Source organism: Sminthopsis crassicaudata, chromosome 3 (genome assembly GCF_048593235.1).
Source record: "Sminthopsis crassicaudata isolate SCR6 chromosome 3, ASM4859323v1, whole genome shotgun sequence".
NCBI classification, from domain to species: domain Eukaryota; kingdom Metazoa; phylum Chordata; class Mammalia; order Dasyuromorphia; family Dasyuridae; genus Sminthopsis; species Sminthopsis crassicaudata.
The window spans coordinates 113,269,443-113,282,748 of NC_133619.1; positions in this window are offsets into that span (position 1 = coordinate 113,269,443).

Below are 13,306 nucleotides of genomic sequence, written 5' to 3' on the forward strand. Positions count from 1 at the left end.
AATTAACATCTTTCTTTTTATATTTTATTCCATTTATTCAAGAAAAAGAAGGGATAAATTAGGACAAAAACAGCAAGTAGTCCCTTTCCTGTTGGGGCACAGGTGTCATAATATTCAAAGTGATGGAAAAAATCTATTTGCTGTCCACTTTGACTAGGTTACAAGACTTTTTGCAGTATAAAGTCTGAAAAAAAAAAAAAAAAGCTTGACATGTACAGCTATAGATTTAGCCAATTAGACTGAGTCCCATCTTTACAGACTCCTGCTTTGGGTCCCAGAGGTAAGGCAATAAAGCAAGAGTCTGAAAGTATCTTGGGAATCATTAAAGATGTAAGCAATGAAGTTTCCAGGAGGATTATTTTTAAGCTGAGTTTACTCAGCTGGAAAGTACTGTTGGAATAGACGATCTCTAATATTCTCAGGTCTAAGAGTATAAGAAGGGAGATCATTAGCATTTCATTATTAAAGTGACTGCAAGGGAAAATAAGAAAAAGAGAAATAATTTAACAAAAGTCAAGAGCACAGAAGTTGTATTCTTTTATATTTTTATTTCAGAGTTGGGGTGAGACAGTTTATTTGGCCATTTTTTTGGTGATAAAAATAATAATAATATCTACATTTCTGAAAATAAAGAAGTTTGTATAAACCCATTAAATATTAGTTATATGAAAAATGGATGGCTGTGTAGCATACAAGGCTTTGACAAGCAGATGGCTTAATTGGATGATGAATCTGGAGATGACAACCTTTTACCAATATGAAAACTGGTGGAAGCTAGAGTAACAAGTGTGTGAATATGTCAAAGAGTTTTTATGTGGGTAATATTTATTGATAACTACCGTGGAAATTAAAGCTTATAAATTTTAAAATATTTCTTTGGCAAACCATTTAAAATAAAATAAACCAGTTGTATTAACATAACATTTCATCAAAATAACCATATGTTTTCAAAACAAATATTTAGTGAACATGACTTGGTTTTACATATTTGTGCAAATTTCTTTAACATCTAGTTTAATGGAAGACAAGTAAATCCTTATATGTGCTTCTGTATTTCGTCTTTTGTAATGCTATTTTGGTTGAAGGATATTTAACTTTACCAGACAAGTATTTATATTTCCCAGTTCTGGGCTTTTTCTTTGGCTTTCCTACATGTCTTAAATGTTCTCCCTTCTCTTGTCCTATTAACTTTCCTCCTTCCTTGCAGTGACAAATAAAATGTTATTTTCTACAGGATGCATAATTCTAGAGCTTTCTGTTTGTAACATTTTTTATTTATTCTGCATATGCTACATATATCCTACATAGTGGCTTGCACATTGTCCCCTCCATTAGATAGTAAGCAATTCAAGTGTCAGGACTGTCTTTGCCTCTTTTTGATTTGTATATAGGATATATGCATGGATATACATATATGTCTGTGTGTAGGATATAGATATGTGTATCTATATATAGTATATATATACTAGAGAGTATTGAATTTTTATGTCAGGCAGATCTCAGTTCAAATCGCCCTTGGGTAGTTATTTGGGAGATATATTTAGGGATATGTAGGATAGGGAAGTCACCTAAATGAATCTGAGTCTTTCCAAAGTCTTAGTTGCAAAAGAGAATATGTGTGTGACTGTTAAAGGAGGGGTAAGTGATAGACAAAGGAAGCTGCCAGAAAAAAAACACAAATAAACAAATAAATTATATATATACATATATATATATGTGTACATATGTATATGTGCATATGTGCATATATAGTGTTCAATCTCAGGAAAGTCATGGAACACATAGCAAGGAGATAAGCATAATTTCTTTTTTTTTTCCCCTTCTTTCTATATAGAGAAAGATACAATGGCTTGGGACATTAGTTTAACCTGTCTGAACATCCTCAGAGTTCAATTACCACAATACAGTGTCCCTTTGTTATTCTTGACTATTTGGGAACATCTTCCACTATTCTTCAATTTCTTTTTCCTCAGCTTTTCAAAGTTAAGCAGTTGTGAGGCCTTCTATTTATTTGTTTTTTTGTTCTGTTCTTTTTTAGCTTTTTTTTAACTTAGTGCTACATAATATTTAGATTGATAAATTTAAGTTCATTAGCTTTAAACAAGATGAAGAAGGATAATAATTTAGCCATCTGTAGAGCAGATACACACACACATACACACACTTAGATATATGCAGCTCATCTGGATAGCCTTGATATAAGGTAGTAATTTCTAACTCCATATCTACTATTTAAAAATGCATCCTCCAGAAAAAAGATTTATTTACACAAATAGACTGTGAGTAACTCATTCCACTTGCTGTCTTAACTTCTCATCATGCCACAGTAAATCTTAGTATTCTGCAGGGATCCATTTTTCTCTTGCTCTTCCTCATTTACATCAATATACTTTCAAATTCCTGCCGATCTGTTCACGGACTCCAGTTGCAGACAAGACATTTCTTATTTTTGCTGAGAAGAGTGTAAGAAGGATTAATAGAGTCCTGAATTCATGATTAATGTTTCCATGCACCAAAAACTGGCTAGAAGTGCAACTTGGCTTTTCAAAAACCACTTATCATTGCACTTGGACAACACAATATTCACATAAATATTTTCAAGCAACATAATATACATGGTTGCTCATGAATTTACAATTTTCTTGGCTATAATCATATGTATCCTTTAAGCAACTGGAGCTTTCTATTTATCTCAGAGGCTCTTTTAACGATCATATTTCATGCATGATAGAGTATTCACCATGTTGCTAAATTGGCACTTTGATTTCCACTTTTATACATGTCACAAATGCACATGTTTATGGTATTTCCAACCTGATATTAGAAAGGTAAGTATTCTTATCCACCTGGTTACTGAGGATGCTTACACTAAAATGTATGACTGAGCTCTTTTCAGGTAACTAAGTATTTTGACTCTTTAATTTTTTTTCTTAAAATACAAAAAAAAAAAGACTTCAATTATTTCCAGGAAAATATTTTCCAAAAAACAATAAAATTATTTTATTTATATAGAGCAATAAGATTTAATTTGGCTACTTTGATTTTGTTTAACTTTGCAATTATTTCTTGATGATATTATTATTATTTCTTGTCATTCATATTAGAGAAGGACATTATCTTTTAGCAAAATTGCCACAATATATGGTAATTTGTAACTGTCTAATATCTATTTTTCATATGTCATTTCTATGAGAAGGCATTTAAATCCATAGTTTCTTCAGTTTAGTGATATCTGAGACACATATAGGCTTTTGCCATAATGTCATTTTCTCTAGAAACAGAACAAAATAAGAGAAAATGTCATTATACTTTCAGTAAATATAGCTATAAACTATTATATTATATATAAACCATTGATGATTAAATCATTCAGGTTGGTATGTTGTGTGAATCGTAGTGCAATCAACTGTTGATTTTTATCAACTCAACTAAAGTAGTCTTTCACATGAGTGCAAATTAGAAATTAAGATGAATTGTAAAGGAATCATATAATTTATAAATATATACATTGATTCAGTAAATATTTATTAAGTTATTAATTAGGCACCAAAAAAGAGGCAAAAGACATTCCCTACTTTCAAAGTGTTTATAATCTAAAGGGAGAGACACTATGAAAACAAATGTGTCCATATTTATGTTTAATATATCTATGTCTATGTCTATATATCAAGCTATGTACATGCTAAGTAGGAAATAGTTAAAAGAAGGAAGGCAAGTAGAAATAAAAGGCAGTGAGGAAGATTTCTTATAGAAGATAGAATTTTTCTTGAGACTTATAGAAAGCCAGGGAGGTCAGAAATTAGAGTCGAGGAGGAATAGCATTCCAGGCTTGTAGGACACCCAGAGGAAATGCTCAGAACTAAGAGATGTAGTGTCTGGTTAGTGGAAGAACCAGGAGGCCAGTGTCACTAAAATAAAGAGCTCAAGAAGATTGGAAAAATATCATATAAGGTCATCTCAGTGGGGTGAAAAGAGTGTTCAGCCCAGATCAGAAGGAGTCTGGCAAAGCCAGTGAGAGTATCTTAATCACCGCAGATCAGCAACTGAGACACCCAGTCCTGGCTCAGTAGATGAGTAAATCAGTGGGGCAGCTTCCAGTTCCAGCTCAGAAGGCAAATTCTGAGAAACCAGGCTTTTCCTGGAAAGAGCAAGCAAAGCTACTCCCTGTAAACACAAGGGACCCCTGTGCCCTAAGCCAAGGTTTCAGAGCTTCACAGGAAGCTTGGGATAGTTCTCCCTTTACCTCAGGACAAAGCTTGACCATTAAAGTAAAAAAAGAGGAAATACTAAAAGAAAAGGAAAGAAAATGAGCAAGAAACATAAATTAACTCTGGCCATAGAAAGCTACTATAGTGACAGGGAAGACCAAAATGCCAATTCAGATGAAAATAACATGTCCACGAGAAAATCTCAAAGAGTGGTATGAATTGGTTTCAACCCCAAAGAGGCTTCTTGGAAGTGTTCATAAAATAATTTAAAGGTAAATAAGAAAGGCAGAAGAAAAAAATAAAAAGAGATTAGAAATATGCAAGAGAGAGTCAAGTGCTTAAAAAAGAAAGATAATTCCTTTAAAAATACAATTGGTTAAATTGGAAAAAAATCCACTGAAGAAAACATTTCAAAAATAGAATTAATCAAATGGAAAAATAAATAAAAAGCTAACAGAAGAAAACTAAACATTAAAAACCAGAATGACACAGATGGAGATGAATGAGTATAGGATATCAAGAATCAGTTAAACAAAGTAAAAAAGAATGAAAAATGGAAGAAAATGCAAAATACCCTTACAGCCATCCTGGAAAAAAATATACAAAAGAAACAATTTTAAAATTATTGGTGTACCTGTAGACCAGCATAAAAAAAAAAAAAAAAAAAAAAAAAAAAATGGATAGCATTTTTCAAGAGATCCTTAAGGAAATATGCCCTGATATTCTATAAATAGAGAGGGGAAAAGGCATTTAAATAATTCATTGATCACCTCCAGAAAGATATCTCACAAGGAAAACCCCAAGGAATATTATTGTAAAATTCCAGCACTATAATCTCAAAGGAAAAAAATACTGAATACTGCTATACAAAAGTAATTCAAATATCAAGAAACAATAGTTAGGATTATCTAGCATCTTGCAGCTTCTAAAATAAAAGCTTAGAGGGTCTAGAATAGAATATTCCAGAAAGCAAAGGATTACAACCAAGAAGGGAGGGCAGAAACACTAGGAGAAAAAAGTAAGAGAAGAACGGTATGGGTGATAGGATATAGGATAGGTAGTGGGTGGTGTGTGTTACAAAAAAATCTATTAAGAAAGGAACATGGTGAAAGAGAGAATAAAAATATATAGAAAGGATTAAATAGGATGGGGGAAAGACAAAAGTTGTGATTATAACTATGAATGTGAATGGGATGAACTCTCCCATAAAATGGAAGTGAAGCAGAATTCTACAATATGTTGTTTACAAGAAATACATTTGACACAGAGGAACACATACAGAGGAAAGGTAAAAGGTTGGAACAGAATTCATTTTGCTTTAGCTGAATTAAAAAAACAAAACAAAACAAAACAAAACAGGAATAGCAAGTCCTATCTTAGATAAAGCAAAAGTAAAAATAAACCTAATTAAAAGAGATAAGGAAAGAAAGCACATCTTGTTAAAGGGTACTATAAACAACAATTGTATATGTTGTAAATGTATATGCATCAAGTGGTAGAATATGCAAATCCTTAGAGAAGTTATTAAGCCAATTAAAAGATAAAATAGACAGCAAAACTATATTAATGTGATATCTCAACTGTCTACATTCAGATTCAGACAACTCTAACTATAAAATATATAAGAAAGAAATTAGGGAATTTAATGGAATCCTAGAAAACCAGATATGACAGGCCTCTGGGAAAAAAACTGAATAGGGACAGAAAGGAATACATCTTTTTCTTAGCAGTACATGATACCTACACAAAAATAGCCTATATATTAGTACATTAAAACCTCACAATCAAATGCAGAAAGGCAGAAAGAGTAAATGGTTCCTTTCCAGACCTTGATGTAATAAAAAGTATATCCAATAAAGGGTCAGAGAAAGATAAATTAAAAAACAATTCAAATCTAATTCTAAAGAATGATTGTATTAAACAACATTGCAGAAACAATCCATAATTTCATCCAAGAAAATGATAATATTGAGACAACGAACCAAAACTTATGTGATGTAGTCAAAGTAGATTTTAGGAGAAATTTTATATCTTTAAATATTTCCTGAATAAAATAGAAAAAGAGGAGATCAATGCATGCAACTAAGAAGCTAGAAATAACAAATTAAAAACTCCCAACTAAATACCAAATTAGAAATTCTGAAACTCAAAGGAGAGATAAATAAAATTGAAACTAAGAAAACTATTGAACTGATTAATAAAACTATGAACTGGCTTTATGGGAAAAAAAAAAAAAAACAATTAACAAAACAGATAAACCTTTGCTTAATTTGTTTAAAAAAAAAAGAAAGAAAGAAAAAAAATTACCAGCCTCAAAAATGACAACAGTGAACTTACCACCAATGAAAAACAAATTTACAGCAATAATTAGGCCCTATTTTGTCCAACTGCCAAGACAGTGACAAAACACTTCTTGCACAAATAAAATCAGATCTCAACATATGAAAAAATATTAATTGCTCATGAGTAGGCCAAGTTAATAAAAATAATTGTGCATAAGTTGGCCTAATTGTTCAGTGTGATAGCAATCAAACTTTCAAAAATCTTTTTATACAGGCAGAAAAATAATAACAAAATTCATCTGGAAGAACAAAAAATTAAGAATAACATGGACATTCATGAAAAAAAAATTTAAAACTGATAACTTAGAAGTATCAGACCTAAAACTCTACTATAATGAAGCAATCATCAAAATCATTTGATACTGTATTAAAAATAAAATGATGGATTAGTGGAATAGATTAGATAAACATGATACAATAATCAGGGTCTATAGTAATCTAGTCTTTAACAAATCCCTAACCTCCAGCTTCTGGGACATGAACTCACTATTTCGTAAAAATTGCTAGGAAAACTGGAAAACAGTATGTCAGAAACTTACACCCCATGTCAAAATAAGGTAAGCATAGGTAAATGATTTGGGCATAAAGGAAGATACCTTAAGCAAATAAAGAAAGCAAGGGATAATTTACCTATATGATCTTCAGAGAGGTAGATATTACTAAAGAAGAACTAGAGAACATTATTTAAGGCAAAATGGACAAATTTAATTACATCAAATTAAAAGGTTTTATTCAAACAAAACAACAGAAACAAGATTAAAAGGGAAGTAAAAACACTAGGAAAAATTTTGGTCTCATTAATAAAACATATAAAAATGGTGTCAAATTTATAAGAAGTCATTCTCTAATCGATAAATGGTCAAAGGATATGAACAGATAATTTTAAATGACAAAAATAAACCATCTGTTGTCATAGAAAAAATGCTCTACATCACAATTGATTAGAAAAAATGTAAATTAAAATGACTCTTAGGTACCCCTTCACACTTCTCAGATTGGCTAAAATGACAGGAAAAAAACTATGATAAATTATAGAGGGGATGTGGGGAAAACTGGCATACTAATGCATTGCTGTTGGACTTGTGAAATGTTCCGATTATTTTGGACAGCAATTTAGAAGTGTGTCCAAAAAAGTATAAAACTGTGTATACCCTCTGACCTAGCAGTACCACTATTGTGTCTGTATCCTAAGAATATATAAAGGAGGGAAAATGATTCACATGTGCAAAAAATTATGTAGTAGTTCTTTTTGTAATAGAAAAGAATTAGAAAAGAAGTGGATACCAATCAATTAGGTAATCACTGAATAAATTGTGGTATATGAAGGTAATGGAATATTATTGTTCTATAAAATTGATGAATATGCTGATTTTAGAAAAGCCTGTAAAGATTTACATGAACTGATGCTGAGTAAAGCAAGCCAAACCAGAAATACATTTTACACAGTAACAGTAAGAATGTGTGGTGATCAGCTATGAAAACATGGTTCTTCTCAATGCTTCAAAGATTCAAGGCAATCCCAATAAACTTTGTATATAAAATGCCATCTGCATCCAGGTGTAGAGATCGAATGCAAATCAACATATGCTATGTTCACTTCTTTCTATTTTTTTTCTCTCCTATGCTTTTTCCCTTTTGTTCTGATTTTTCTCTCCCAACATGATTCTTAAAAATGTTCACTAAAATAAATAAATTAATGAATAAATAAAATTTTAAAAAAGAAAAATGGATTTATATTTAGTGTTTTTACTACATAACATTGGGTTCACCAGATTCATGTGTAAAAAGTGTTATTGATGGATGGGATCTTATCTTGCTATTTTCAGATTGGTTATAAAGATTGTTCCTTAATCTACTGTGTCTCAAAGTTGGACTAACTCTCTGCAAAACCTAGAAAGGACTTGACTTTCAGATTTCCTCAATGGCTCAATCTCTCAGACTTTGATAGCAGACAAATATCTGACCTCTATCTTTAATGTCTATTACCTAAAATAAAAGAACAAGTACCAAAATACAGAATTAATTCCATATTCACAGGACTATAAATTCTTTATAAAGGTTGTTTCTCTTCTCTTACCAAACCACCAAAAACAACATCACTATAGTCAAATTGTCTTTTGATTATATGTCCAGCTCTGACTATGTCAGAACCATTTACCAAATGTTTAGGTGTAGCGAGCTGTCGTCTCCAGAAGCTGCTGGATCGCTCTCTGGGAAGAGATCTGCTGTGTCTACTCAAATCTCTCAGACAGATTCTTCTTCCTGTAGTGAACCGTTGTCTCCAGGCAGTTGCTGTTAACTCTTGTCCTTAGAAGTGACTTCCCTTCCTGCAGAGAGCCCCGTCAGGCCTGATGTAATGCAGAGAGTCTCCTTCTTTCTCTGAGAGTCCTCTCTTTTATTCTCCCAGAGAATGGGCGTGGGATAATGCAAGGGCTTCTGGGAAGAACCACCCCAGCCAATGAGCTTGCCCCCTCTATCAAGTCAACCTGAGTTCTCACCTTGTAATTGTCCAGAAAACCTGAATTCTCACCTTGTCACTGTCCAGACAACCTCAGTTCTCACTTAGTAATCCTAACATCTCCCCCTTTCTTTTGATTTAGAACATAGGACAGTCATGACCTTGAAACATAAATCCATCAATATGGGAAGTATTACAGATAATTACATAAATGACCTTGAAACATAAATCCATCAATATGGGAAGTATTACAGATAATTACATAAATTACATAAGCATATAGTAACATAGTAACATAACACATGCTAGAAGTATATAACATAATCATAAATTGAAAATTTATAAATGTCCATAAGTCCATTGTCCATTAGTCTCATCTTGTGTGAGGAAGTCCAATGATTCCTGCTGGTTTTAAAGTTCTTTAACAGTCTTCTTATTATCCATGCTCTTTCAGTGTCAGATGTTTCTTAGATCTTCTCCTTTATTTTGAGGTCTTTCTCTTTTTCTGTCTTCTCACTGTATCTCCATATCTACACTGAGCTCTTAGATGCCCAATTTTTCCACATTGAAAACATCGCCGAGTTTCTCTAGAAGGCCCTTGCCAGGAGGGACCCTGTCTTTCCACATTCATCATTGTCCGGGTGTAAAAAGCATTTGTTCCCACTGTAGCACAGTGTCTTATGATCTCCTCTAAAGGAGCATCTTTGTCTAATCCCCATATAATTCTTTTGCAAATTTCATTGGCATTTTCCTTAGCCAGATGTCTGGTCATTATTTCTGTAGCTGAATTTTCTCCAATAGTTCTTTTGACAGCAGTTTGCAAACGTCCCACAAAATCTGCAAAAGGTTCATTGGGACCTTGCTGTATTTTAGTGAAAGCCTCTCCACGATCTTTCTGTCCAGGAAGGACACCCCAAGCTTTTATTGCAGCCTTAGCAATTTGCTCATATATTGTCATGGTATAATGAATCTGTTCCGAATTCTCTCCATACTGACCTTCACCAGCTAAGTGCTCAAAAGTGAATTGTGTGTTAACTCCTATTTCCAAATTGCATCTGACTTGAATTTTACATAATTCATGAAATTCCGCAAGCCATAATAAATTTTCTCCAGGTTCCAGACATGTCCTTGCTATGGATTTCCAATCATTCGGGGTTAGGACTTCATAAGACAAACCATCCAGTAACATTTTGACATAAGCTGATGTAGCCCCATAAAGGGTACAACCTTTTTTCAAATCCTTAATTTTATTCAAATCTAAAGGTGCATATCTTCTCCTTTTTTTACCTACAGAGTCAGTATTTTCAATCACAGGATATGCATGTATAAAATCACTTATATCCTGTCCTTCTCTCTTAGCTTTAACCAATGCTTTTTCTAATCTTGTCATAGGCTTAGGCTTCTTCACAGGCAATTCTGTTTGTGTTTCTGCCTCTTCCCCTCTTTCTTCCTCCATCTCTGAAGGTGGGGTTGATGTGGGCCTGTCAATAATCTGTTCTCTAGGCAGGGTTGAAGCTTCTTCAAGAGAATCATACCATAATTCCTCATTTAAATCCTCTTGCTCTAGGGAAAGATCTTGATCTTTCCTTTTTTCCTCACACTTCCTCCTCTGTTCATTTTTAGAACTTTTCCTTCTCCTACAACTTGCTTGATAGTTTAAGGCTAATTGAACTATGTTGTAGATATAAAATACTTCTGCAGAAATTGAACGAGGCCCATTTTTTGCTTTAAATTCTTTCATTTCATATCCCACTAGCTTCCATTTATCTACATCTATCTTTTCTTCCTCTAAGAACCAAGGGGATGTGCGTCTTAATGCAGCCAAGAGTTTAGCAATCTGTACCCAGGTTACAAGTAAACTCTGCTCCTCAATTATCTTGATTATACTCTCTATAGTACCACTACTGAATGGGGGTGGAGCTGAGGTTGCTTCTGGGGCTGGGGTTGAGTCGGCTGAGGTCCAGGGATTGAATATAGCTAACATCTGCCCCATTTCAGCTATAAGAGATTCCTGGTTTATCCCTTAACAAGTTAAGTTCCTTATTTATCTAATAGCACGCTCACTTAATCTTTAACAAAGTTTCCTCGTTACTCACGGTTCTGGGTCAGAGAGACTGAGATCTGGATGGGAGGCTTTTCCACTGGAATCAGGACTGTGTCTGTCCCTGTTCGGGCGCCAAATTGCGAAGGTCTGGTCTAGCTCCTCTTGTCAGGATAAGCAAAAGTCCTTGCCCCACGTTGGGCGCCAATTGTAGCGAGCTGTCGTCTCCAGAAGCTGCTGGATCGCTCTCTGGGAAGAGATCTGCTGTGTCTACTCAAATCTCTCAGACAGATTCTTCTTCCTGTAGTGAACCGTTGTCTCCAGGCAGTTGCTGTTAACTCTTGTCCTTAGAAGTGACTTCCCTTCCTGCAGAGAGCCCCGTCAGGCCTGATGTAATGCAGAGAGTCTCCTCCTTTCTCTGAGAGTCCTCTCTTTTATTCTCCCAGAGAATGGGCATGGGATAATGCAAGGGCTTCTGGGAAGAACCACCCCAGCCAATGAGCTTGCCCCCTCTATCAAATCAACCTGAGTTCTCACCTTGTAATTGTCCAGAAAACCTGAATTCTCACCTTGTCACTGTCCAGACAACCTCAGTTCTCACTTAGTAATCCTAACATTTAGGCATATTGTAAAATCTTTTCAAGATACTTTTATTACACATGATTTTGTTACCCATAGCAGATTCCACACTTCTTTTAAGTAATTACATCATAGAAACTCTGTACATTGTCTTAAGTCCTTCAATCATTATCTATTACAATAGCAAGAGAAATGTTGTACTTGCATTTATCACACATTAAACATATTCACATACCTTTAGCTTCCTGCATGGAGTATCCTGTTTAAACAAAAGATGCAATTATATTAATATTTTACCACTTTTATGATATAGCTCATAAATGTGAAATTTTTGCTAAGCATCTTTTGCCAATGTTAAGAAGAAAAATACAATGACTTTCTTGGGAATAGAACCTAATAGAATGCAGGATAATAAGTTAGGCATTAACATTAATCTCACTTGAAGTATTTTATGTAGGGGGTAGGGAGGGAAAATAAACATTTTTATAGAAGGTAACCTCAAAAAAAACCGCACACTATAAAACATATACTACAGAGTGAATAGAGTAGTAAAAACTTCATTGATTGCCATAGCAATTTAAGAGAGTCCCATTTTAGGTATATCAGGGGATAAGACATATTATACTCTAACACATGTTGTATTAGACTTTTTGATTTAATGTAGGCATTATATGGGGTAAACTTCAAAAATCTTAGCATTCATGAATCCATATAATAATATGTTTTGTAACAACAAGAATGGTATATTTCAATAGTATCCAGTACCTAGGTCTTGAACACAGAAATTACTTAATAAATAGTCATTGAATTAAGTTTATTTTATTTTTAACACAAGAATTTACAGTTTCTTTCATCAGTAGAGATCATATCACCTACCATCTATTAATGAGTTGACAATCATTTATTAAGTGACTGTCAGTTCTGCACTACAAATAAAAAGACAACAGGTTCTAAGCTCAGGTAGCTTATATAAAAGAACCTTATGAGAAAATCTTTGAATATTTCCATGTCTTCAAAAGATCAAACACCTAATATTGAGCTTTCTGGTTGAGTTTTTCTATTCACACAGCATCATCAGTACTGGATTCCTATCTGAAACCTTTGCAGCTTGGAATGATCTGTCAAAATGATAGTTCTATTTTCTGTTAAAATATGTGAAATAACCTACATTGCAGTTTTCCAAACTAATCTAGGCACAGAACACTTGATTCTTCCCTCCATTTATTCATGGAACTATGGCAAAGATCTTATAATAGACACTTGATTGACTTATGTTAAAAAGGACTGGTAATTCTGCAATAAAGAGGAAGCCAAAATTTTGAATTTGCCAAGATTGTAACTTAACTTACAATATTTATGTGGTTGTTTTATTTGTAACATTCCTTACATTCTGCTTGTATTGGGCCCTTTAGAAAACCATGGCAATTCTGCTGTAATCAAAAGAAAATATGAAAAATCACTTATATCTCCATGCCTTGTCTTTCTCAATCCTTACCTTTTTTTCTTCTTCCTGTTACAAACACATAGAATTTCCAGCTTAAAAGTTATTAGCACAAACTTCTCACAGAGCACCAAAGGGGACATATAATTCATATCCATTGCAGATCACAAGCTTCTGTTCACTAAAGAGGGATTGAGAGCACTATGGCATACCTTTGAGAACTACCAGACTAGAAAC